Source organism: Mauremys mutica, chromosome 5, assembly GCF_020497125.1.
Source record: "Mauremys mutica isolate MM-2020 ecotype Southern chromosome 5, ASM2049712v1, whole genome shotgun sequence".
Classification (NCBI taxonomy): Eukaryota; Metazoa; Chordata; order Testudines; family Geoemydidae; genus Mauremys; species Mauremys mutica.
This window is the reverse complement of record NC_059076.1, coordinates 25,809,242-25,837,155: the sequence shown is the minus strand read 5'-3', so window position 1 is coordinate 25,837,155 and position 27,914 is coordinate 25,809,242. Positions and strand designations below refer to the sequence as shown.

General features: G+C 44.7%; 1 long non-coding RNA gene across 1 annotated transcript; it reads left to right on the top strand.

Annotated features, from left to right (window-relative positions):
* The first annotated feature begins 3,371 nt into the window (after positions 1 to 3,371).
* Positions 3,372 to 15,667, top strand: LOC123370725. The gene is made up of 3 exons (XR_006579519.1): positions 3,372 to 3,531; positions 3,737 to 3,875; positions 15,538 to 15,667. It is a non-coding gene; the product is annotated as an uncharacterized LOC123370725 (long non-coding RNA).
* The last annotated feature ends 12,247 nt before the right edge of the window (positions 15,668 to 27,914 follow it).

Genomic DNA, 27,914 nt, shown 5'->3' with positions numbered 1-27,914 from the left:
TTGCATACTGAATATTCACAATGAAATGCTTACAAGCCAACTACAGGGCAAGAATTATTTGATGACTAGCTTTGAAAAATGAATGCACATGAGAAAAATCAGACTGTACATGGCTACATCATCAACACAAAAAAGGTGAAATTCAGTGACCAAATTGTTCATTAAATTAATCTCTCAATTCTTTAATGTTGTAATTTCACACACCAGGGCTGGCTGGCTATTATATTGTCAAGCATTACTGTTTTTGAACTATGTTTACAAGTGTTTGGAGCACAGATGTAATTTTGATCTGTTGTAATAAAGATGCTTGGCTGGTTCACTTTGTTACAGTCAGTCCAATGTACAACTTGATTGACTGACTCTCAAAGAAACCGATAACTCCTGTTCTCTGAGATGCACATTTCTTTTAATCAGCCTCCCAGGGATCCAGGCACATAACTGCACTAAAACTAGTACCACAACTTTTACTACTGCTAGCTAAGTGAGAGTGGTGGTTACACAATCTTTTTGCAAATGGAAAAAACAATAACTGAAGATGGCTATAGGTGCTGGGCTTTTTAAGGTATGTCTACACTGCAGTTAGACACCCATGGCTGGTCTGTGTCAGCTGGCTTGGTCTTGTGGGGCTTAGGTTACAGGTCTGTTTAATTGCACAAGGGGGAGGGTCCCAGAGCCCAGGATCCACCCTGATCCCCAACATCAACATCACAATTAAACAGCCCTGTAGCCCGAGCCCCATGAGTCCAACCCAACTGACACAGGCCAGTTGTGGGTACTGAATTGCAGTGTAGACATATCGGCACCAGAGACTGTTGGGGTAGGTTTGGATGTTAGACAATACTATGGGTATCCCCCCGCCGAACTATTCCATGGCTCACATTCATGGTGACAGCCTTTCAAATTGGCTCTGGAATGACAATACAACAAGGGCTCCAATTACTGGCAAGTAATCTCACTGTTCAAGCTCCTGCCTCAGTCACCATACCATTTTTCTCTTCAGGCTTATCACCTTGTCTTACCTCAGCCTTTTAGATCTTGCTGACAAAATCAATAGGGCTTGTGGTAAGATTAAAGGGGGGGAAAGCACCTCGTTAGAATGTCAACCAGGGGGTTTAACTGCAGTTATCAGATCTGCCCTTCTCTGCGACATCAATAATAATAAGAATTCTGATTCTGACACTCATTATAAACAGCAAGGGACCAGAGGACTGTTTGCCACTACATGTCTGTCATTCCATGAGAAATTTTTTTTAGCAGGGAAACAGGTTCTCCTGTTAAAATGGTTTTATACCAATCTAACTCCATTGACTTCATTGCAGTTATTCTCACTTTATACTGGTGTGACTGAGATGAGAATCAGATACTCCATTCACTTCTTCTAACTTTTATCTAAAAGAACAAGCACTTGTTTATTTTGTTCATGAGGGTTGTGAGACAAGCAAAAAGCAAATTCAAATGGCGAGTGAACATGATTTTGGTACTTACAAGGACCTTAATGTAAGAACTCACCATAAAGAATATAGCAAATCATGCCATGTACAAAAATATATCACTGCTTCCACTTAAAGCCTGATCCTTCACTATGTGCACTCCTGAAGTCACCTGGAAGATTTGAGTGCACAGAAAATCCAGGGTTGTGCCTTTTTGAAATGCAGTGACCTAAAATTGGTTTCTATTCTTAATGCTTAAGTTTAAATTGCTATTATGCTGTGAAGATGTTTGTTATTGGTATTACATTGTTAGCTAAAACTCCAGGCAACTACACTGGATACCTCATTAACTTGAATAACTGAGAAGAAACAAAATGCTATAGAGACAGAGCAGAAAGACCAGTAACGTTAGGGCTTTTCCAACAATGACTCCAGTTACTTCTCCAAACCTAATCATTTGCTTCAATTATTATTTATTGTATCATGGACTTCGGCCCCATTGTATTAACTGCTGTAAATATCAAGGTGACAGCCAGACACTGCCCCCAAAAGTGTGCAGTCTTACAAACTAGACTTTCTCCTTGTTTACAGTGGTAAGGGAGATAAGGATCAAGCCCATGTCCCTTCTGTCTTAAGGCATCTACAAGATTGTGGGTGTCATGCAAATGACAAATATTTTGGGGGGGAAGCTACAATAATATCTTAATACCTCTTCCACAATTCACTTCAGGCTGAATGTGGGACAAGGAATCATTAAGGATCATATGAAAAATAATGGCCAGATCCTGAACTTATACCACCTGAGGATCTGTCCCTGACTTAGCACCAAGAACATGTTTTGTAACCTCATTTTCCCTATTTGTGATATAGGCACTTGCATGTGCCATATTTTCTAATGAAACAGCTGGCAAGCTTGAGTAGCACCACAAGATGTCCTTCTGGAGAAACGGGCATTAAATAATGAAGCCGCAAGTGAGGCATCAAAGTGCTTATCTTGGGCACAATATCACAGAAAGGCCAAGACCCTATATGATTTTTGAGAGTAAGTTTTGTTGATGCAACGTACTGTAAGTACCATAGTATAAAATTGATTCTGGCACTCTGTAGTGCTTCAGTAATTTACCTTTGCTACAATGCCTTTTTTTTTTTTTAAAGTTTAGAACACTGGACTGTAAAGAGTTTTGTGTCTTATTCTAGTAAGAATTATGAACTGCAATTGTATCTTTGCTCACTAGTTCTAACATGATATAGTGCCACCTTGCACCACAGTGCATTATACTATGAAGCCTAGAGCGAATACCCAACTGTGTTTCCAATTGTTGGTTGAAGTTATAGTATTGCTTTACCATAAATGCTTTCTTGCTTTGTATTGCAGACAATGAAGGGGGGAGGTTACAATGGGAGTGGTCATAAATAGCATAAGTGCACATTGGAAACAAGCAATCTAATCTTGCTGTTTGCCCAAACATTGGCATATGTGAGTTATAAATGCTACTGCACCCGCAGTGATTAGTCCTATGCTACACTGGTTACTCTTACAAATTTGCCTGCTGCCTTTGATAACTAAGTGAAACATGCTATATTCCCTTTAATGACTTTATGTAAGGATAGATAATAATGCAAACAGAGCCTGATCCTAAAGTCATTGAAGTTGATGGAAGACTCCCAACAATTTCAATGAGCTTTGGACCAGGCCTTGTGATAGGATGTTCACCCCACACCAGAGAAGGAGAATAAGGGGTTAATAGAGGCCTCCTGAGTCTGCCACACCCTCTCCCAGAAAGGAACAAAGGAGATGCATCATCCAAGCCGCCTAGGGTGGCTGCACAGGAGGCAGCCAGTTGGAGGGAGGCTGCACATAGCAGCCAATCAGGGCCTAGAGAGCTCACTTAAAAGGAGCTGCGGGTCAGAGACAGTCAGTTGCTCTGGGGAGCCCATGGAGTGAGTACTATGTTCCTAACCTGCTGAAAGAAAGCACCAGGGGCAGGTCAGTTGCTGCCAGGGAATAAGCAGCTGAGTGCCCTGAGGCAAGGGTGAAGAAGGTGCTGGGACCATGGTGAAGTGGTCCTGGGGATCTCAGCAGCGGTGAGAGGAACTAGAGGTGCAGTATTATTAGGCTGCTATCCACAGGATCCCTGGGCTGGGACCTGAAGTAATGGGTGAGCCCCAGTTTCCCCCCACACACACTTGCCACTGGGGAAGTGGTATGTTTATTGGACTGAGACACTAACTCCTGGAAGGTGGGAAACATGGATGGTGATACAGCCGGAGGGTTGAGTCTCAAAGAGGACTCTTCTGTTCCTAAGGTGGAAGGCAGATGCAGAGACGGAGATAGTGTGCAAGCTGTGGACGGGGAGTGTTGGCCTTGAGCTAATCCCCAGATTGACCAGGAGGAGGTGCCAGTCTGACAGTGAGTGATGTGCCCTGTGACAGGCCTATACTGAGGTAAGTATCTATTTAGCAAAGATAACACAATTAAAAGTGACCACTTTCCTACTGGTTTTGAATGAACAATGTACTGTACATTTAAAATGGAAGAATCAGGAGGAAGGATGTCTGGGGAAACCAGATGCAACATGTCTGAATTTTATATTGTACATTCAAATAAGTACGTGCATGTTTAGTTGAGTATGTGAAAAGTGGAAGTCTACATTACTTTACACACCATTTCCACCTCACAACTTAGCTCTTTCCACTTCTATTTTTTCTTAAAAAAACCACACAAAGCTAAGTGTGAGAGAAATAAATGCACAAAAGGTGTTAATGAAACATTGCCGTTGCAATTGGAGCCATAAGTTTGTTTCTCCTGGGTTGTGCATGAGTATGATTGTATTTAATGAAAGAAAACAAAGCCCCACTCCTGCAATCATTTATACATGTGCTTCACATGAAGTCAAGTCAATGTGATTACTTGGGCATAAAGTGAAACACATGCATCAGTGTTCTCAGGAGTGGGGATTAATACAATGACTGGAAATACACCATGCTGCAATAACCGTCAGTACTGATAAGGGACACACCAGATGAAATTCTATTAATGGCTATTATCCAGGATGGGTAAGGAATTGTGTCCCTAGCCTCTGTTTGTCAGAGGGTGGAGATGGATGGCAGGAGAGAGATCACTTGATCATTACCTGTTAGGTTCACTCCCTCTGGGGCACCTGGCATTGGCCACTGTCGGTAGATAGGATACTGGGCTGGATGAACCTTTGGTCTGACCCAGTATGGCCATTCTTATGTTCTTAGGTGTTTCAAAAGTCTATGCACATCAACAAGAAACATATTAAGTGGCACACACATACAACCATTTACCCTACAAACTCAGTTACTGAATGGGTTTTTTTTTTAAAATAATCTTTCTTTTAAAATGCTCCTGCTGAAGCTCTGCACCATCACCATTTTTGGCCACTGTCGGTAGACAGGATACTGGGCTAGATGGACCTTTGGTCTGACCCAGTATGGCCATTCTTATGCTCATGCTTTATAGCTTGTTTTCTGCCATCATTTGGCATTCAGAGGAAGGCCATGTACACTGGTGGCTGAGAAGTGGAGGGGGAGTGAGTCAGGTTATATGGGTTCTAAGCTTATCTAAACCACTGATTCAGTGCATGGTCCTTGTACCTTATTTAAATACAGTTGGATTGACTGACTCCCAAACAAATCAGAACCATGCTGGGAACAAGATGTTTCATTTGATCTCTATTTACTCATCAGTATCTCTCTCTGCTCATTGCTACTGTTGCTTCTCCTTCCCCATTTTCCTGCCTACTTTAATAAACTTGATGGATTCCTAGTTAGCCCATCCTTCAGATTACTTCTTAAAGCCTGCCTGTTCTGAGAAGTCCATCAGTGATAAATGCACCAGTTTGTTCACTGGATTGTACCATTTCATGTCTCCATTTAATAAGTGTTGGAGAGCAGGAGTCTGGGCTCTATTGGTCACATGAAACCTGTTGTGAAGTGCCAGGTATGGTTACAGAGCTCTGTGATGTCTGAGGAATGTAATAAGTTCTGTAGATACCGTGATGATGGACACATGTTCTGGAAGAAGAACACTTACAACAGACCCAGATTCAGCTGAAGCAGCATCAGGCATTATTCCTAGACTACAACACAGCACCTGGTGGGTAAAGAGCAAGGCAGCCATTGCACTGAGCAGATGCTGCAGGCTGGTCTACGCTAAAAAGTTAGATCAATCTCGCTACATCACTATGACATAATTAAGCTGACCTAAGCTCCAGTGTAGACAGTACTAGGTCAGTGGAGGAATTCTTCCATTGACCTAGCTACTGCCTCTTGTAGAGCCTCTTCCATCACTATGCTAGTGTCTACACTACAGTATCACAGGTGAAGTTGTCACGATAGCATTTCTGGTGTAGACAAAACAAGTGCCAGTCAAGGTGAGCTCTTTTTTACAGAGCCAGCGTGGGCAGCAATCAACAAAGGTAAGCTATGCTATTTAATTACAAGTTCTGCACAGGCTGCACGAGTTTCTTACAACATTAGAAATGCAAATAGCTAGCAGTGCCTTTATAGACAGAATCTTTTGTCTGAGCATCTTTCTGTGAGACAGCTCAGTACCATGTCAGACATCTTAGTCTGGTCCCTAAGAAGGAGTTGAGCTGGTTTGAAAATCTGGCTGCACAAATTCTGGCTTCAAGGGATCAGGGCAGAGGCCAGTATAACCACTTTTAATGCAGCTGTTTGATGCATCTTCTTTATACACCAAAGGTTACACTGGACTCCTTACTCAGTCTGATTGAAAACACACACACACACATTGAAGGGTGTACTCTTGCTTTTTAAATTCCTGTTTATTAGAAGGTGCTAGCATTCTGTCATGCACAGTCTGTGGCTCAGATGGAAAACAGCATCTGCTGAGATAGAAAAAGCAGACGGGCTCTGCTTAAGCATTATTAACAATCCACATTTAACTCCACACTGAATATATCAGAAGAATTTATTTCCCATTACTGAATTAGTATTTCTTGCAGCAGCTCCTGACTGTCACCGAGTTTCCATTACACAGTGTCCATGTGGTCCTTTGAAACAGGAGCTCTCTGGCTCCTTAATATAATTTTAAAGCAGCTTTAATTCCATGCAAATAGAACTCCAATTTGTTAACATGCCGGGAATACACATTTGAACTTCACCCAGAGCATATCTTTTCCACTTTCAAAGAGGACGTGATAAGGTGCGAAGAGAGAGAGTGCCTGTAGAGGGGAAAGGCAAAATTGATGCTTTCTCCTTCCCAGCAGCCTGAGAAACTTAGCATAGCACTAGCCAACAATGCAAGATCTCCAGTCTTTAAATTCCTTTTTCTCTTTTGAGGTCTCTAGTCCCCTCCTTCCCCACCCTGCCACTGCACTGTTACCTCCTTGTGACCCTTCACAGGCCATTTATCTCCCCCATCACCGTCCCCAACACTCCATCCTATGGCCAACTCCTTGCTCATAGACTCCTGTCCTTCCCTTAACCCCAGCACAACAGCCCTCCAGTATTTCTCTTTCATCTCTTCTTTTCCCTTTAAAAGTTAAAAACAGGATCCAGCGGCTTGTCTTGGATTCCCAGCAGCTGTGCACTTGGGTGCACAAGGCAGTCTCAGGAGCATCTCATTTGGGAAGCCCCCAGAGTTTGCTAGAGCTCAGGAGGTTTGATTGCCACTGGTTTTGGGGCCCAATATGCAGCCAACTGGACTTTGAAACAAACATTCAGAAACTAGCAAGGGAAAGGCAGAGCAAAGGAAGTAGTAGGTCCTCTGAGTGCGTGTGTGGAGGGAGGGGGGGGTTGCAATGAGCCCTCCACCCAAAGGTGGAGGTACAGAAAAAGAGCCAGAGAAAGGTGCATTGTTACGGAGGAGAAAATGGAGGATGCTCCACCTTTTCTCCCACCCCCACTTGTGAACAATAGGAGCAGCTGGTACCAAGCACTCTTGAAAATCTTGCCCTTCATGTTCAATGGGACATGACTGCAACCACCAATGTATTTACATGCAGGAAACGAAAGGGGCATACAATGGCAACAACTTTCTGCCATTCACAAATGGGGCTGGATTCAGACTGGTGACCTAGCATTGGAAAGGGCTCCATATCTTGTCTGGTGATGCAGCACTATATTAGTTTCCTAACCCATCTGCAGCCTGATTTTTCACCCCCATCCCCCATTAAATTTCCTGGAATGGTGTGGCTCACATTAGCAAAAATAAATGAAGTTACAATGCTAACAATGAACTGCAGGTGGCACCCTGGGACATGACCTTCAGCATAAGGCAGTACAGGGCTGTGATGTAATGAAACAGCAATTGAGAATAAAATTTCAGCATGGGAAATCAATAATTGCCTCTTTGTTACAACAGAAATGAATGCCATCTGAGTGAGTCATGTGGATTACAGATTTTGACATGCAGCTGACCTAGTAGAGGTCGTAGACTTTATCTCCCCCACCTCCACCACCACCACCACCTCCAGAGGAATTGTTATTAAAAGCTGCATGGAGAACTCTGTTGCTTGTTCAGTATTTTCTGTCTCTTCTTATCAGTAAGAGCTGCTGAAAAAAAATCTAAAACATCACAGTTTGTAAATCTGCTGAGAGTTCAGAAAGGCTCTTTGTCTCTCTTGTTATGCTTTGATAATGGTAGAAGATGATAGATGTTAACAGCACATATTTTGAGACTGTTTGATGTAGTATGGAGGCTAATATCTACCAGCATGTGAAGAATAGCAATTGTATTGGCCAAGGTTTTTCTAAGAGACTGCCATTTGAGGCCTGTAGGATAATTAGTTCCGTGTATTTTAGCTGTTTGACTATTTAGAGTTAAAGAGCAAATCCAGGTACAATTTTCCTAGAGACTGCACCTTAAAAACAAACCTTTTAAGGGACAGATTGTGCATCACTTACTCCCACGGGGAAGCAGCTACAGACTTCAATATAACTGCTCACCCATGAGAGTAAGTGAAGCACAATCTGGTGCTATATGGGCTAGGAGAATTACTAACCCTCTCGCATACACAAAGGGGGTTCTTCCATGTCAAGGCTGAGAAACAGTAATGAGGCAAAGCAGGGAAGCTGGGATTGTCGCTGCTGCTGCTGCACAGATTCAGGGGAAATTAGAGTATAGTACTAAATTCACCAATTTTTTCCCACCCCCTTTTTAAATAGACTACTTGACACAACCACTTATTTTGCATTTTTAATCTCTCACTTTTGTGGATGAACAGGCTTGATAACCAGATTGGCCTTAATTAGCAACCCTGATGTGTGAAATGGTTCTGGATCTCAGTATAACCTTCTGGGAATTAGTTCATAAGCAATAAGTAGATGGTCATGGTGGCAAATTATCCCTTTATAACATTGTCTTAGTCCTGTCATCATTTTTTTTTAAAGCACAAAATGAGATGTTAAACCACACACACAAAATATCAAGAATCGGACTTAAACCCACACAAGCAGGGAAAACCAGTTTGTTTGAGTTTGGTGTCTGATAACTTCAATAATTTGTTTGCCAAAACTAAGCTTATCACCTCCTGGAATGTCATCAAAGGAGCTGTTTGCAAAGGTTAGTGTGGTTTAATGGATTTAATAGAGAAGGATAATAATGAACTGCTTACAGGCTATTTGGTACGGTCCGGTACGGGCAGCCCAGAGCCCTATAAATCCCGGCCGCGGCTCTGGTGGCTGGGCTGGGGCTGGGATTTAAAGGGTGGCTCTGGTGGCCGGGCTGGGGCTGGGATTTAAAGGGCTCCAGGCTTCCCTTAGCAGCAGGAGCTCTGGGCCCTTTAAATCCCTGCCCCAGCCCCGCAAAGCTCGGGGTTCCCCCTGGTGGCCAGAGTCCCGGGCTCTTTAATTTGCCCCTGAGCCCCGGGGGGCTCCCAGCCACCTCTGCAGCTGGGAGCCCCCGGTTGATTTAAAGGCCCTGGGTCTCCCAGCCACAGCTGGTTCCCCAGGGCCTTTAAATCTTGAGAGGCCCCGCCTCTTCTGGATGAGGCCACGCCCCCCTCAGGACTCCGGCAGTACCGGTAAGTCCTGTAAATTACTTTCACCCCTGGTTACCAGCTATCATGTAAACCTTGATGATAATATACGCTATGGAAAAGAAACTCTAGAAGCACTGTCTGATTGGCCTGAGGAGTGACCATTATGGTATAACAGTCTGCTGAGTTGTGATATAACAATCTGCTTCATGTACATACCCAGACTTTGGAGTTCATATTTGGGTCTTCATGAATCTCAGTTACTCAGCTGCAACTTTTAAGTGTCTGTGAAATCCATTTTACTGTATTACTAAATGGACACATCTGTGTTGCACGTAAAACTGAGCACTAGATTGGGATGAAAAATGGTAACAATTTTTTGCTAAAAATTGTCATTGAAATTTTAAAAAAAGTTCCAGCAGCTCTACATGCTGATCAAAACCCCAAACTATTTTTTGAAAATAAATCACGAACTATTTTGTCAAAATTTCACAACTTAGCACCGTTGTCTACACACGCAGCCTATTGAGGTTTTTAAAATGTTTTACAGCTTTTATAAATTTAAAAAAACACTGGAGGTTAAATATTTCTAAACCTAACATTGTAAAACTATAGGTAACTGTATTCCCAGTGTATCCTGAGATGAATGCCTTTTGTCTGTGACCTTTGGTTCCTGAAGCAGAATCCTGAATAGCACAGTATTTTTACACATGAACATCCTTTGTTGATATTCCAGCCAATCCCCTCTCCTCTAAAAAATAAATTTGCACTAACTTTGCTTAGCTCAACATTGGGGTTTAAAAGACCAAGAGTAAGAAGTAAACAAGTTGTGAACTCTGAATATGTGATGGATGCATCCTTAGCTCTTGACTGGCATTAGAGATGCAGCCACTAGGTTCCTTGGCAAACTTTTTTAGAGAGTATAGTATTTCTTTGCAATTCAATATGTGACTAACTTCTTAGGGCCAGGTTTTGATACCTTTTATTATTTGTATTGTTTTAGAATCTAGGGCCCACAGTCAAGGATCAGAGCCCTATTGTGCCAGGTGCTGTACAAATAGAGAACCAAAATATGTCTCTCGAGTTTATAATCCCAGGATAAGATGAAAAGGCAAAAAGTGGATACAACAAACATGGAAGTACCAGATTACAAGGCGACGATACCGGTCAGCAGGGTGAGAAACAACCACAGCATACCAAGTACCTAAGCATTGTAACTTTTCTTGTTGGCATCACAGCAAAGTAAAATTTTAAGGAGAGATTTGGAGGAGGACAATAAGGTGGCTTAGCAGTTGTTTTGAGTAGCTCCCCTGCTGCATAGGGGTGACACTGAAGAAAGTGCAAAGGTGCTTGTTGGAAATATTGATAACTAAGCAATTGAAACTAGCCTTACTGACCAAACAGAAGCCTAATTTGGTACCTTGTTTGTGTAGGAGAGGTAGTGTAGAAATAGGCTACGAAGTTCCTTAAAAGTGAAGTGTTTGTTGTGGTAGAGAAGTGAGAACTATCGGTGGGTTGCAAAGACAGGGATTATGTGATCAAAGCAACTTGCCAGAAAAATGATTATTGCAGTAGTCTCTTGAACAGACATAACTCAGGCAAGATAGAATTTCTCCAGGCCCAAAAGGAGGATGTTGCACTGGTTGAGACATGGAAAAAGGGCTTGGAGGAGCATTTTAGCTGTATCAATGGAAAGGGAAGGCTGGATCTTATGCTGTGCAGGAAAATTGGCAAGATTTCTACATTTAGAGGTGTAGGCCTTCATAGATGGCAGAGTTAAAGATGACATGTAGGTTATGGACCTGAGTGACAGGGAAAAGATGGTTGTCCACGGTCATTGAAAAAAGGATGGTGGGGAGAGTTTGGAGGGAAGCTTAAGGTTTCTTTTTTGGGTCATAAAGACCTGCAGGTGACTGGTGATGCCATCCATGAGGTGATGTCGGAAAGAGAGACTGAGATTTTAGTTTGGACAGGAGAGGTCTAGGAGTGGAAAGATAAATCTGCAAACGACCAGCATAAAGCTAATAGCTGAAGTAATGTTTGTGAATAAGATCACCCAGGGACAAGGTAAAGAGGGAGCAGTGGAAGCCAAGAATGGAGCTATGAGAGACTCCCACAGAAAGCTGGAGAAGGGCTGAGGAGGATTCTCCTGATGAATCTCTGAAGGAAAGCTTAGAGAGGAAGATTCACTAGGAGAGGACGGACTCATGGAAGCCAAGAGAGGACAAGATTTCAAAGAGAGCATGACTTATGTCAAAGAAGACTGACAGGCCAAGGAGGAGGAGACTAGAGTATTGGTTCTGAGCTTTGGCTAGGAAGAAGTCATTAGAGAGTTCAGGGAGAGCCATTTAAGTGGAATGCAAGGGATTAAAGCCAGAATGGAAAATATCTAGGAAATGAACAGAAGGAAAGGAACTCCAGACAGTGATGGTAGATGGTGCATTAATGATCTTAGAGACGGAGGAGGAGATGGGATGGTAATTAGAGAGGCAAATAGGGTCAAAGGTGGGACCACTCATGGTGTAAGATATTATGGAACATGGATAATGATGTCAAAATCTGGTCCTTAATTATAAAGGCTCACATGTTCAAAAGTGCTCAGTCCCTGCAGTGCCTGTCACCTTAATCGCTTCTCAAAGTTATGCCATTAATGACTCTCCAAAGATGTTCCAAGATTCTTTGTCCTGTTGCCGACCCTTCCTCACTTTCCTGAGGATAAGGTTGTTTAGGGTGATACGCACTCTGACATCTGTAGCCAGTTGTTCAGATCAGGCCTACCGAAAAGGGAACCATCCACACACCAAGCTGCTTTAAATAGTATTGTTTTTAAAAACCTTACTGCTTAACCGAGACTTCACGTGACCCCTTTCCATTTGAGGTGAATTATAAACGAACAATAAGCGATGATAGAAAAACAAGCATGCCTTTAAATGTACCCTGGCACAGGCAGTTCTAACACACCCATCCTGGTAAAGATAAGCTTCTACCACATCCTGAATTTCCTTTTAGTCATAACTCTATTAGCTTAAAACAAAGGGCAGAAAGCAGTTGTGTTCACATTTCTTACTGACAGAACTGAATTCCCGAGTGCGTTAGTATCAGTGCATAAATTTACTACTGTTTAAGGAGCCAAATTGACAACAATAGGAATTAAGGACTTATCTACCTGGAGAAACTGACTGCCATAATTATAAGGGAATATGCTATTTTGGAATAGCTTCTTATATGGATTCCATTCTGGAATAAAAAATATTTTATTCCAGAAAAATTACTCTACTTCCAAAGCACACTGATTATTCTGGAGGTAAGTGAGTTTTATTCCAGAGTAAGTGCCCACATAGGGATCTATACCACAATAGCTCTTCCAGTCAGTTTCCCCATGTAGACAAGCCCCAAGGTTCTCTGTCGGCAAAATACATCACTGCACAAATTCTCCCATGACAGCTGACACGATCAACTGCCAGTGAAGCCCATGGAAGTCTCTTAACCTCTATGGGAAATGGAGTGGTCTCTACCTCTGTACTGAGAATGACAGCAGGACACTGTATGGTTCTTGAAAATCTAACTGCAGTATGTGCTGCTTTGGAAGTGTGGAGCTATCAAGCTGGTCTTGCTTGGATTTAGGAGATGATTGTCATATTCCAGTTATATTACATTCTTACATTTCTGAGATCCTTATAGACCAGTAGAGAAATGTCTGACTGCTTGCTAGAAACTGACCCTGTCCATCGAGGAATGCTCAAAGAATCAAATCATTCCGAGCGCTGAGAGATTTTACTCTGGCCGCGGAGTAACATGGTGGTTTCCTAGCTTTCTATCTGACAACATTCTGCACAGGATAGGTACTGTACCACAGGCAGCAGCAATATATTCTGACAGACTCACTCATAGCTAATGTGTAATGCAGCCTCCGTGACCACTCAAGCCCATGCCTCTTGCAGAGATTGCTGCCAATAGTGACCATTTGTGCCAAATGGGATGTTTTATATGATCGAGACACAAGGGAGTTCAGTAAGACACTTCCATCCTGCAGTGGGGGAATTTGCCCTGTCTTCTAGGCACCAACTGATATCAGTCTGTTTTCCTCTCTCTCTCTCTCTCTCACACACACACACCCAAAAGAGGGGCTTTCAAAAGTCACCAGCAGCCCTTAATTGGACTCAGGTGTCTCTAGTTAACTTGTGGTAACTTCGTTTCAGTTCATATGGAATAGGGCCTTCACCATTCTAGGGCTGATATATCTGTCCGGTCTGGCTTTGTCACATATCATTACTTTCAAGGGTACTACTCCCAGAGTAAGATAACATTCAATGTGAGTAATGGTGTCAAAATCCAGCCCACAGAAAGAGGGCGCGAGCTAGAAAAAAAGCAACCTTCTTTCCTAATACCTGTTCAGGGCCGCCCAGAGGATTCGGGGGGCCTGGGGCAATGTGGGGGAGCTGTGGCGCTTGTACTCACCTGGCGGCAGGCCGGGTCTTCGGCAGCACTGAAGGGCCCCCTGCTGCCGAAATGCCGCCGAAGACCCGGACCACCGCCCGGCCAGGGCTCGCGGGGCCCCTGCAGGGCCCAGGCCTGGGGCAAATTGCCCCACTTGATCCCCCTCTGGGCAGCCCTGTATCTGTTGCAGCAAATAAGCTGAAGCCTGATTCTCTTTTAGTATTTACATGCCCTGCAAACCAGACTGTCCCCTCTCTGGTAGCTAGTTCCAAACTCCCAGCCCTTGCCTTATGGTGGGGAACCCTCTTCGAGCCTTAAGCTAGGCAGGAATTCACCCAGAACTCACTCCAGTGCAAACATCTACCCCGGGGCCTTTTTCAGCAAGGACAGAGCCATGAAACAGGACCGTTAAAGGAAGGATAACGAATGTAACAAAGACGCAGCTGACCCTAACAGGGGCTGCCCCATTGACTACCCTGACTGTTTGATGGAGAGGTGGAATTAACTTCTGTGAAACCCAGCAGCAGCTGCCATCACTTGCTGGCTGTTTAACGTGCTCCCTACCTGCAACTGTGCATGGTCCTGCTTCCTGTGACTGCTCCGGCCCCACCTGCTCTTGTGCCCACTTCAACCCTTCCCCTTCACCCTCCTCAAAATCCCTGGCTCTGCTTCCTGACCAAGTCTCTGGCCCACCCATTGGCTCTGGCATTTGGCTTCTGGTCCCTGGCTCTATCTCAGCTCGGCTCTTGACTATGCCCCTGGGTGTCCCATGGCCCAGATCCTTGACTCCATCTCAGCTCTGCTGTAATCTCCATGGCTCTGACCATGAGGCCCGACAGCCCATGTCTCAGCTGTGTGCTTGATAGCCAGTCAGGCCCTTCAGGCAGTGGCTGACTCTTGCACATAGCGCAATATTGCTTCCTAATGGCCATGCACTCAAGCCTCCCCCAGGGCTGTCTCCCAGCCTTGAGAGCTGGGCTTCCTGCATCATGGCAGAAACAGCATGTGCCTGTGCAGACGGATCATGCATTCCCTTTTCATCTTCATTGGTTGGGGAACTGGCCCCTGGAAGTCAGGGGTGAGGTTTTCTGCCAGCTCTCTAACCAAACAGGGCTCTTGGGGAGTGGAGATGCCGGATCCAACTTTCTGACTGTCCACTAAGCAATCCAGGATCCAGGGGAAGGAATGGACTTCCCAGCACAGAAGCTAACATGTGGAGCTAGGGGAGTCTGCACTATAAAGGACCATTGAAGTCCCAACTAAAAAAACGCAAAGGGTGCAGACTGGAAAATAAAACCTAGTGGCGAACAGTGATGGTGCAAGCAGGAATATGGATAATCGTTTGCTTTTCAAGTCACAGAGCCAGCAGGCTGAATTATTCACACGTGCTACAGCTCACAGTGACTGAGTATGAGGCAACATTAATTTAATATCCCTATACGTGGGAGTTCTGAGCGTTGTAGTGTGGGCTGGAGAAAGAATTACAAAAAAGCTGAAGATCTGCACACTGAACAGAGAATTGCTCCATGAGATGAGCCACTTCTCTGCCTAATTAAATGCATCCATAGGAAAGGTTTAATTAAATAAGGCTGAGTTTACACAGCTATAAGCCTATCTAGGCAATCACAGTTAGCAAAGCCAGATATTTTCCATTCTGGAGAAATGTGTGTGTCACAGCAGACAAACTTTTTCCATTTCAGGGAAAGGCACTGGAGCAGCCTCATCCACCTCCATAACCGGTCAGCCACCCTGGCCTCGTGATCTAACCGATTCTCTAGTGGCGATGGATCACAGGCAGAAAGATCGATGCCCAGATAGAGCAGCAGACCCATGCTCCACTGGATGGCCTCGAGCGCAGGTGGGAAAAAGTTCACCTGCCACCTGTGAAGACCATCAGACCAGAGCTCTAAATCCAGTTGACATGGGCAGAGGAGGCCACCGACTAGGCAAGCCTCCTCCTTCGCCAGGTCCCTCGGCTCCAGGACCAGGAAGAGTACATTGTCAGAGTACGCCGACTGGCCCACCTGCAAATCTGGCTCTTGGAGCCCCAACCCCATCATCCTTTTGCGGAGGAGATAGAGGAAGGTTCTCAGTGCAATGGTGTAGAGCTGGCCAGGGAGCAGGCAGCCCTGATGCACCCCTTGTCACAGCAGATTTGGAGAGCAATGTAGTCAATTCCTTATGCCTGATTTTTTTTTCCATTTAGTGTCAAACTTTCTATTCAGTTGAGCTGCACCTTTTTTGAGTTTAACCCTGGAAAGCATCAAGCTGCCACAAACTGTGTGCAAAAAGCTTGTCTGCTGTGACACACAGATTTCTCCAGAATGGAAAATATCTGGCTTTTCTAACTGTGATTGCTTAGATAGGCTGGTGTACAAGCAGTAGGCCCTGTACATGCTTTGGCACTGGACTAACACCCTAAGCATACCCCCGGGTACCCTGGCCCATCTCCAGAGGAACATCCTGGAGTTTGTCAGGTCAGGGCTGAACTGGGTCTCTGCATGTGTCCTGAGCCTCCCCTTGGAGGAAGGGGGACAGGCCTGCTCTGCCTCCACAGTCAGGTCCATGTCTTCTCCCTCCAGGCCCTGCAGAGTCTCCTTTACAGTGCAGGTAGTCAGGCATGGAGCATGATGGCAGATGCTTTCCTCTGCCATCTCCAAGGGCTCCGATATGACCTGAAGCTCTTTTAACTCCACCTAAAATGTCTCCCTGACACTTCTTTGAGCTGCTGGTCTTCCACCAGGACCTGCTCAGGACCTGGATCTTGTCGCCAAGACTAGCTTCCAGGGAGGCCACTAAGTGAGAGGACCTCCTCGCAGAGCCTATGCGACACAACCTCCATCTTTGTAGGTAAGTGGCAGAGTTCCCCTTGGTGCACTCGGAGGTTGAGCCTCACTGGTACAACCAGGATCAGAGACATCCCTGGACTGTGATTGGAGGGAGTAGGTGGACTGCTTGGTGCTCAGCTGGCACATAAGGCTTTCTGCCCCTCATGTCCCACATCATGTGCTTCCCACACCTTTCCCCATCAGCCCTTCACTCCTGACCCTACAGACCTTACTATTTGGCCCCATGAGCCTCCCCGGCTGCCCCCCATGAACGATCTGAGCCAGCTGTGAGACGTACAGGTAGTCCATTTCTGAAATGTGCCCAGAAAACAGCCATATGTGTTCATGCTCCACACCCTTCATGTCCTGCCCCGACACCAAGTGGTGGGACCTCATGCTGCCCAAGCATGGTGAGAATTCCAGTGGGCTAGTCCATATTTCACCCTGGTCCCACAGCCCACCATGGATATCAGCTGGTGGCTCTTTCAGGTGTGTACCTGGCATGGTTTATGACCTCCCCCGATGCCTGCTCCTTCTGCAGCGAAAGAGACACCCTGGCGCACTGGTTTCAGCCCTTCTTCTGGCTCCTCGAGGACCCCCTCCCCCTCTGGTTCTGTGTGCACATTGTTTAATTATCTCTATTTTCTCTACTTCTACAAAACTCATTAGATTGTTCCCAAGGTTGTATAGATCCCTCTTGAAGATTTTGATTTTCCTATTTTTGTCTGTTATTTTTTTATTACTGTATCTAATTTCTACTAATGAGTTTGTTTATATCTGAGGAGGAGATGAGCGAGAGCATGCAATACAATTATGACATTTAATATTAACTTGATTAACGTTTCACTGATGGAGAACTGCATAGCCCAGGAGATGCATAATGGGCAGGGCTTTTCATTGTCAGATCACTAGTTCAGATGTGACCCTGGTCAGTAAAGGGACAGAAAGTCATTACTGTGATAACTATTTGGCGGTCTATAGGACATAAAATTTTTTATTACTGTCTTGTTCCCAATGATGCCCAAGTTGGTTAGGCTGAGCAGTTTAAAAGGCATTGAAACTGAGCTGCCTAAAGGTGGATTATGTCTCTCCTCTTCAGTTTTGCTGCACTCCAGAAGGACGCTTGTGGGGGCGGGGGAGGGATGCTGAACATGTACTACCTGTTCTGTGGGTAGAGGATGTCAGTCCCCAAGTGTGCAAATCTGGTTCCTTTCTAGTGCACTGAGGTTGTTCTTATTACATTTCCAATCTGATAGAACTGTGAAGAACAAATAAGCCTGTGCATGAGCCTGTTCTCATGACATTTCCAGCGTAACTTCTAGACCTAAAAGGTTCAGAGTTTTGATAAGTATTCACTAAGTATTCAGTGGAACATCTTTGCCATTTCTAGGCAATATCTGTTGGTATCTCTAGCTACTGTACAAATATTCACAATTGAATAGACCGATCAGAGTCTTGGAGACTAAAGAAATCTGAAAGCATGCAAAAGCAGTTCTGTGTTTTCTGACAAAAGAACGATGGCAGACGGTTAGAGGATAGTTCACAAACTTTGGGTTTAGGATTTAACACGCCATATCAAATGTCTCAGCACCATAATGATCATGAAGGTATTAGAAAGAAAGTATTAGGAAATGCTCAGGAAGACACACACACCCCCATCAGCTGTTAACATTAGTCAGCATGCAGCATTAGTCAGCATGTATTAAATATATCCAGCTGCCCTGAAGCACTACCATCACATTATGCAAACCCTTCTAAAGACCCAATGCACCTTATCATTTTGGTCACCTTATAGTCTAATTCCATTCCAGGCTACATCAGCTCGTACTTCCTATAAATTCATATTAACATATTATGTCACTCTGGGAGAGCTGGAAGTCTGATTTCCATCTATGTCACCCACAGCATGACGATTGCCAGCAGGAATGCTGAGAAGTAGCACAGTATATAGACTAGAGAAGAGACCAACCCAAAATCACAGAATCAAACATCCCCCAAAATTTGAGGTTTGGAATCTGGTTCTGAATTTCACAGTCTGGCCCCCATTTCTAGAATAGTTTGAATCCAGACCCCGGCTCCAAAAACCCCAACATGGTTTGGGGGGTTTTGAAAGAGGGTGAGAGAACGAGTTTGAAATCTGAGTTTTGTGGCTTAGGCCCAGTCTTCGAATGACTCGTACTTTTGAAAAACGCTTCCATCCACTACCTCTAACAAAGTTAACAGAAGGGGCTCTTTCCTCTGCCCTCACCTGCCCTCCTCGCTATCCCTGAAATACAAGGTGTAGGAATGGGAAGAAGAGAATTCCTGCTGGAGCTGCCCCTTCTGGAAAGGGAGAGAAAAAGCCCCAGAAGCTGCCCTCCCACTAGGTCTGAGGTGGTGGGAATGAAGAGATTTTTAGCTGCAGAGGGGTGTGGTTGTGGGGGAGAGGGGCAGGTATGAGGCAGGGTGGGGAAGGAGACAGAAGTGACTTATGGCTCAGGAGGTAGAAGTAACATGGGTGTGGAGCAGATGAGGGGTATGGAGGAACAAAATTAGTTGATGTGCGGCTGGGAAGGCACAGAATGAATTGACATTTTGAGGTCTGGGGAGAAGCTGGAAACTCTGCACCACCAGGCAGCACTTTATAAACATTTGTGTAATTTTATACATATTTGTAATGTGATCTTAGTTGGGTCCTCTAGCAACAGCTTCTGCAGCAAGGGCCAAAATCACATTGTCACCACAAATCCGTGAGTGTTGGCAATATCTTATAGAAAGCCTGTTCTTACATGATTCCCAGCACAGTTTTGCAGATCACAGAGTTTCAGTTCGGGCTCCATTACAGTACAGAGCTTGTACCCAGTGCTTTACCATTTAAAGAATTATGGATTGTTTGGCAACACAATCATTATTTCCTCTGTACTTTAATGGTTCAAACTATAGGTGCGGGCTTAGCTTTCACTCATCTTTATATAGGCTAAGACTATTTTTGACATTGCTGCTCATTTTCTTAGAGCAGCTCAGCTGGTGCCGATTCTGTCTGGGGAGACTGTTGGCATAGCTTCCCAGAGTGCTGTGACTTTAAATACAGATTAGGGGTAACTCTATTTCCCTGGCCCATCACTTACAGTACTGTGCTGTACGCTAAGAGGCTTTGCCCCAGTGTAGAAGAGTTTTGTCAACAGTTGAAAGTGGCTGCTTGCCCCTTTGCATGTAAAATCATGTGGGATGGAGCTAATGGGGAGAAAATATCATCCGTGAGGGTCTCCTCTCAGTGGTTTGTCCCCATATAGGAGGCATGGAGTTTGGCTCTCACAGAACAGGTTGTGGGTCAGCCCCCACCTCTACAAATACCTGGTGATCTGTATGTGTCCCAGAGGAGCCCTGGGGATACATGCACAAAGGCCCATGTCTCCAGGACCACTCTGTGTCCCAATGGTTTGCCCCACCTCCCTGGCAGTACTTTAATGTGGGGTTTCCTCATTACAGAAGTGGTCAGGAGCTGTGTTATCTTTCCTCCCTGATTGGCACAGCGGGTAAGAAAGTGCATCCCTTCTGGCCCCTCCCAAGTCCACTCCCTCACCTCTCTGATAGGTGTGGGCACGGCCACAGAGTTCGAGAGCCTTTTTTTCCCCCTCTATGTGGGGAGGGGGGGGTACATCTGTGCATCCAGGGCATGATCAGGCCCACAAATATACCCTGTCTACAGTGGGCTGTGGTAGCAATTTTCTACGAAGATTCCTGTTCAACCATACTTTTGTGATAATTTATCAGCTCAATTTCCCCAGTTAATTTATAAAGTGTGTATGAATGCTTTCTTGGCTGCTGATATTCCTTCCTTCTGGGTTTTTGGTGTGGGTATGGGGGGGCAGGCATAGGGTTGTGGGTGGGGGGGGTTTGGTTGGTTGTTTTTTGGCAAATAAGTATAGGCCTAGCCTGAATGACGAAGGGAAGCAGAAGGATGAAAACTGGGTTTAACAATGGACAAAGCATTAATTCACAGTGGCCTTGTAAATAATATGTAGCTAGTAGATGAAGAACAGTAGAGGAGGAAGAAATATGTGATAGCTTGTAGTTGTGCTCTAGCATATAGTGCAGCTTGTGAGGAGCTAGACAGGTATTGATTACAAAAATTAGTAAACCAGTCCTAGAGCTTATGGTAAGATGTAGAATGGAATGTGCATGTGGTAACCTGTTGTAGAATATGTATAAACACTGCTTAATATTCCTGCTTTTGGGAGCTGTGGTACACCCTATACCCACTTCATTGCACTTGAGCCTAATCAACTCAGTTTGGCTTTGCTGTATGCGAATAAAGAAACCTGAGTGACAAGCCTGGAGTTCAGTTAAGTCTTTGGGGGACACAGGTTGGGGTCTCAGGAAATTCCCAACACTAAGATACATTTTTAAAGATAAAAATTATTTAAAAAAAAATCAACAAGAAAAATGATACTTTGTGGAAATGGCAAGGGAGACTGGAACAGGGCTGTGTGAAACTGGCAGTTCCAATCCATAATTCATTTCCAATTACTTCCTTTTTTAAAAAACAAACAAACATGCATTTCTCTGCCCTTTTGAATTTGGGTCCCGAGCCAATTCTTGACTTGTAGGAATGTATTTTATAAGGTCCAATGTAACAATCTGACTAAAAGTGCACAATTCCTGTAAACAGGGAAATTGCAGCCACAATGGGCTTCATTCACATTATGCTATGGCCCCTGTACATTGCTCTGGCAGTGTAAAGTGGCCTTGCAGTACATTTACACCAACATTTGGGCCTCTTTTCACTCCCAGAGCCGTTTACAGGGCCTTAAGCCTTAATGTAAATGAGAATTGGGTCTGTCAAACAGAACTTCGGTATAAACACAAGAACAACATTTTCTGCAACTGCACAGCGTAACCATACAGTGTTACAGATATTCACATTTGCAACAGATCCATGAAAGTATATGACTATGAGGAATGGGTAGGACTTCAGAAGGTATACCTGTGTAAGGAAGACAGAATTTCTTTCACAGTATTTCTTTAACAACCGTAAGAATCAAATGCAAGTCATAGGCTGCATATATTTATATTCAACTACAAAAAATTCCAGACTGTTCAATATGCTGTATTCTAGTCAGCATATTGAAGACCCCCTTATTTAAGAGGGTCAGTACATTCTGCTTCCATTATGTAATGAGTTCCTATATATTCAATTACCTGTACTACAAAAGGGAAGTGCCTGTGTTAAGAGTCATGCTCTGTACTTTTTGATCAGTGACTCAATGTTTTAAAAAAAAATGCAGAAAAGCAAAAATGATGAGTAGGCTATATCATCATTGCATTTGTTTATGCTGAAATCTTCAAAGGAGCATCTGGGATTTAGGTACCCAAGTCCTATTAGCAGAAAAGAGTCCTGTGGCACCTTATAGACTAACAGACATATTGGAGCATGAGCTTTCGTGGGTGAATACCCACTTTGTCGGATGCATGTAGTGGAAATTTCCAGAGGCAGGTATAAATATGCAAGCAAGAATCAGGCTAGAGATAACGAGGTTAGTTCAATCAGGGAGGATGAGGCCCTCTTCTAGCAGTCAAGGTGTGAAAACCAAGGGAGGAGAAACTGGTTCTGTAGTTGGCTAGCCATTCACAGTCTTTGTTTAATCCTGAGCTGATGGTGTCAAATTTGCAAATGAACTGAAGCTCAGCAGTTTCTCTTTGAAGTCTGGTCCTGAAGTTTTTTTGCTGCAGGATGGCTACCTTTAAATCTGCTATTGTGTGTCCAGAGAGGTTGAAGTGTTCTCCTACAGGTTTTTGTATATTGCCATTCCTAATATCTGAGTCCTATTAGGTTCTTTTGAAAATCACAACATTAGTGTGTTAAGTAAATGCTAAGGGTTAATTTCTGTCAAGTTGCAGTAGAACTTCAGAGGTCCATTAATATTTTGTGATTTGCTCTGTTTCTAAGACTCAGGTGAAATGACAAAGCCAATCTTGCTATAGGGGAATTACAGACCTGGCAGAGAATTGATTTGTAATGCTTTTAAATGGAAAATTAAATGCTGCTTTTAATAAGCATTTTACCTGTGCTGGATATGTTTTCTAGCTGTAAAGACTAATAAAACTTCTTTGCTAGAATATCTACTAGCATAGCAAAGCAGTTTCCATAGCTAGTGGGGTAAATCAATATTTGTACACACTGGAGGGAGGGAGGGATATCCGATTGTCTTGGCATGTGAATTCAGGGATATATAACACATCAGATGTTGGTTTTTAAAGTTAAACTGCTTCTTTGGGGTCAAAGTCAGCCCTTTAATATGTACACATGACTCCCACGGGGATAGACTGGGAGTTGGATAACACACCTACATGACCCCCCACCTTCCCCTCATCTCTTTGTATGGGCTACCTGAATGTAGGTGAGAGTGTAGGAGAAAGTGATCTGTGCTCATTTACTCCTTCCCTAGAGCAGCCAGTGATGCATAGGCCACCAGTAAATTACTACTTTCCTCATCCCTGGAGCAAGAGGGAAGCCAGGAAGTATTTCTGAGGAACAGCATCCTGGAGCAGTGCAGTTTATGCACCTCTCCTTGCTTAGTCTAAAGGCACATTCTAGACTAGGATTTCAGCACCATGGTGCTGGACGTGGTATAAAAGCCTGTATATCATAGAACACAAAAATGATGGACAACATCTGACAACATACTCCCTCTCTAAGATATTCAAGGAAAGCAGACACAATACGGGTGTGAATACAGCCAAAGGGAATTCAATGTTTGGAACTGAGTAAGTAAAACTTACAGAATTTTTTTAAAGCTATTAGCCATTTCCGGTAGATAATAATGCCAGATGTGCACAAACAATTTTCAAGTCTCTCGGAGAATGGTACAAAAAACAAGTCCACAAGGACTCATTTGTTCAGCAAGGGGGACTGGAAGAGTGAGGGAGGTAATCCAATAATAGAGTAATCCAAGTCAGGGGTCCTGTGGAAAAAGTATTATGTGATCATGTCATTAAAGACAGTATCATAATGCATACGCACAAGGTGGCCAAATTAAAGTTGCACAGTTCAATACCCATAGAGTGAGGGTGACCCACTGATACCAGGGCCTATATTCCACAATTGTTATGCCCCTTCATGAGTACAGTTTCAGTAGCACTCTTATTTATACCTAGGGTGACCAGATGTCCCGATTTTATAGGGATAGTCCCGATTGTTGGGTCTTTTTCTTATACAGGCTCCTATTACTCCCCACCCCAGTCCCGATTTTTTACATTTGCTGTCTGTCACCCTATTTATACCATCAGAGCACAGACAAATTCCAGCTAAAGTAACCAAGTACAATACGTGAAACCATGGGTAATTCCGTATAATTCATGTAAACGAGGCTGGCCAGAACTGCCTTTTCCCCTCTAGAGGGAGTGGATAATTCTGTCCCTGTAACCCTTCTAGCTCTCAGGCTAACACCACTCTCTCACCTACTGATTTAATCTCCCCCAATGTCACTACCTCTAGGAATGTGTACAGAGAAACTAATTAACATTGGGAGTAAGGATGCTCTTGTGTTTAAAACACTGGCCTGGGGTTTAGAAGAGCTGGGTTCAAATCTCTCCATGTTTCAGCTCACGTGTCTAAAATGGGAAACATAATACTTCCTTTCTGGTTTGTCTGTTTAGAGTCTAAACTTTAGACTGTAAGCTCTTTAGGATGGGGTGGTCTTTTACCACGTATTTGTAAAACACTAGCGCAACAGAATCCTAATCATCATGGGATGTTTTTCCAGGAAGAAGGATTGCTAGGAAGAGATGGAATCCACCTAACGAAGAGAGGGAAGAGCATCTTCGCAGGTAGGCTTGCTAACCTAGTGAGGAGGGCTTTAAACTTGGTTCAGCGGGGGATGGTGACCTAAGCCTGGAGGTAAGTGAGGAAGTGTGATACCTGGAGGAAACACAAGGAGGAGGGTGCAACAGGGGAGGCCTCCTGATTCAGACTGAGAAAGTAGGGCAATCGGCTAGTTATCTTAGGTGCCTGTACACGAATGCAAGAAGCCTGGGAAACAAGAAACAAGGAAGAATTGGAAGTCCTGGCACAGTCAAGGAACTATGATGTGATTGGAATAACAGAGACTTGGTGGGGTAACTCACATGATTGGAGCCCTGTCATGGGTGGGTATAAACTGTTCAGGAAGGACAGGCAGGGGAGAAAAGGTGGAGGAGTTGCACTGTATGTAAGGGAGCAGTATGATCGCTCGGAGCGCCAATATGAAACTGAAGAAAAGCCTGTTGAGAGTCATTAGGTTAAGTTTAGAGGTCAGAGCAACAAGGTGATGTTATGGTGGGCATCTGCTATAGACCACCAGACAAGGAGGATGAGATAGACGAGGCTTTCTTCGGACAACTAACAGAAGTTTCCAGATCAAAGTCCCTGGTTCTCTTGGGGGACTTCAATCACCCTGACAGCTGCTGGGAGAGCAATACAGCAGTGCATAGACAATCCAAGAAGTTTTTGAACCATGTTGGGGACAACTTCCTGGTGCAAGTGCTGGAGGAAACAACTAGGGGCCTTGCTCCTCTTGACCTGCTGCTTACAAACAGGAGAGAATTGGTAGGGGAAGTAGAAGTAGGTGGCAACCTGGGCAGCAGTGACCATGAGATGGTTGAGTTCAGGATCATGACAAAAGGAAGAAAGGAGAGCAGCAGAATATGGACCCTGGACTTCAGAAAAGCAGACTTTGACTCCCTCAGGGAACTGATGGGCAGGATCCCCTGGGAGGCTAATATGAGGGGGAAAGGAGTCCAGGGGAGATGGCTGTATTTTAAAGAAGCTGTATTGAGGACACAGAAACAAACCATCCCGATATGCAGAAAGAATAGTAAATATGGCAGGCGACCAGCTTGACTTAACAGAAAAATCTTTGGTGAGCTTAAACACAAAAAGGGATCTTACAAGAAGTGGAAACTTGGACAGATGACTTGGAAGGAGTATAAAGATATTGCTCGAGCATGCAGGGGTATAATCAGGAAGGCCAAAGCACAATTGGAGTTGCAGCTAGCAAGGGATGTGAAGGGTAACAATAAGGGTTTCTACAGGTATGTCAGCAACATGAAGAAGGTCAGGGAAAGTGTGGGACCCTTAATGCATGGGGGAGGCAACCTAGTGACAGATGATCTGGAAAAAGCTGAAGTACTCAATGCTTTTTTTTTTTTTTGACTCAGTCTTCACAGGCAAAGGTCAGCCCCCAGACTGCTGCACTGGGCAGCACAGTATGGGGAGGAGGTGACCAGCCCTCAGTGATGAAAGAACAGGTTACGGACTATTTAGAAAAGCTGGACATGCTCTAGTGATGGGGCAGGATCTAATGCATCCAAGGGAGCTGAGGGAGTTGGCTGATGTGATTGCAGAGCCATTGGCCATTATCTTTGAAAAGTTGTGGCAACCGGGGGAGGTCCTGGACGATTGGAAAAAGGTAAATGTAGTGCCCATCTTTAAAAAGGGGAAGAAGGAGAATCCAGGGAACTACAGACCCGTCAGCCTCACCTCAGTCCCTGGAAAAATTATGTAACAGGTCCTCAAGGAATCCATTTTGAAGCACTAGGAGTAGAGGAAGGTTATCAGGAACAGTCAACATGGATTCATCAAGGGCAAGTCATGCCTGACCAACCTGATTGCCTTCTATAAAGAGATAACTGGCTCTGTGGATATGGGGAAAGTGGTGGACCTGATATATCTTGACTTTAGCAAAGCTTATGATACCGTCTCCCACGGTATTCTTGCTGGCAAGTTAAAGAAGTATGGGCTGGATGAATGGATTATAAAGTGGATAGAAAGCTGGCTAGATCGTCGGGCTCAACAGGTAGTGATCAACAGCTCGATGTCTAATTGGCAGCCAGTATCAAGCAGAGTGCCCCAGGGGTCGGTTCCGGGGCAAGTTTTGTGCAACGTCTTAATGAATTATCTGGATTATGGGATGGATTGCATTTTCAGCAAGTTCGCGGATGACACTAAGCTGGGGGGAGAGGTAGATACACTGAAGGGTAGGGATAGGGTCCATAGGCGGCAGGTTTGTATAATTTTTGGTGGGGCCCAAAATGGTGGTGCCCCCCCCGCTCCCACCCTGTAAGCCGATATAAAATGAAGCTACAACGCGTCAGTGCCACAAGATTACAAGGGTCAATTAAAAGTGGAAAGTCAGAAGCAGCACTTGCCTACTTCAATATACAGTATTATATTTTGTTGCACCTGTTGTGATGAAGTGGGAATGTTCTTAATATTTTCTCTGAGTATTGTGTGGGTGTCTCAGTTTCCCCTGCAAGATGCCAACTGAAGGTGTTGGGGACAAAGAGATCAGGTGGCCTCCTTGTCCGGAAGAGACCCAGAGGAGGGAGTGTCAGTTTGGAGCTGGCTGGGGAAATGGGGAGAGACCCAGAACTTGGTTCTGGGCTCCCCACCCCCAAAGATGGACCTGACAGAGGGGTTCTGTTTTCTATACCAACAAGCTCTGTTTAAACTGTGTTCCTGTCATCTAATAAACCTTCTGTTTTGCTATCTGGCTGAGAGTCACATCTGACTGCGGAGTTGGGGTGCAGGGACCTCTGATTGCCCCAGGACCCGCGTGGGCAGACTCGCTGTGGAAAGTGCATGATGTGGAAGGGCATGCTGAATGCTCCGAGGTCAGACCCAGGAAGGTGTAAGCTTCTTGCCCTGGAGACAGTCTGCTCAGAGAGTCCTGACTGGCTTTGTATGGAGTTGTTCCAAAGCATCACAGCATCCCCTTCCACACCATGCACTTCCCAGAAGTCTGCACAGGCACTGACACTCCCTCCTCTGGCCTTTGTCTCTTTTCCAGGCGTTAGGAGGCCACCCAATCTCTCTGTTCTCCAACACCTTCAGTTGGCACCTTGCAGGGGAAACTGATTTGGGAGAAATGAAGTAAAAGCTGCCCAAACCGAGCTTGAGCACTCCTGAATTTTGAGGTGTTCAAATCTGGAAGGCAGGTGCTGGGGGTGGGAGAGGGATGTGGGCTCCATGGGGGAGCATGGCAGCAACTATCTGGAGCTGTACGGAGCCGGACATGCTGGTCTGAGTGGCACAGTAAGCGGTTTGGGGGTTGGAGAAGGGGTAGGGGGTTCCGGGGGCAGTCAAGGGACAAGGAGCAGGGGGGGTTGGATGGGGCAGAGGTTCGAAGGGGCAGTCAGGGGACAGGCAGCAATTGGATAGGCATTGGGAGTCCAGGAGGTTTATCAGGGGACAGGTAGGGGGTGGGGTCCTGGGGGGAAGTTGGGTGGGG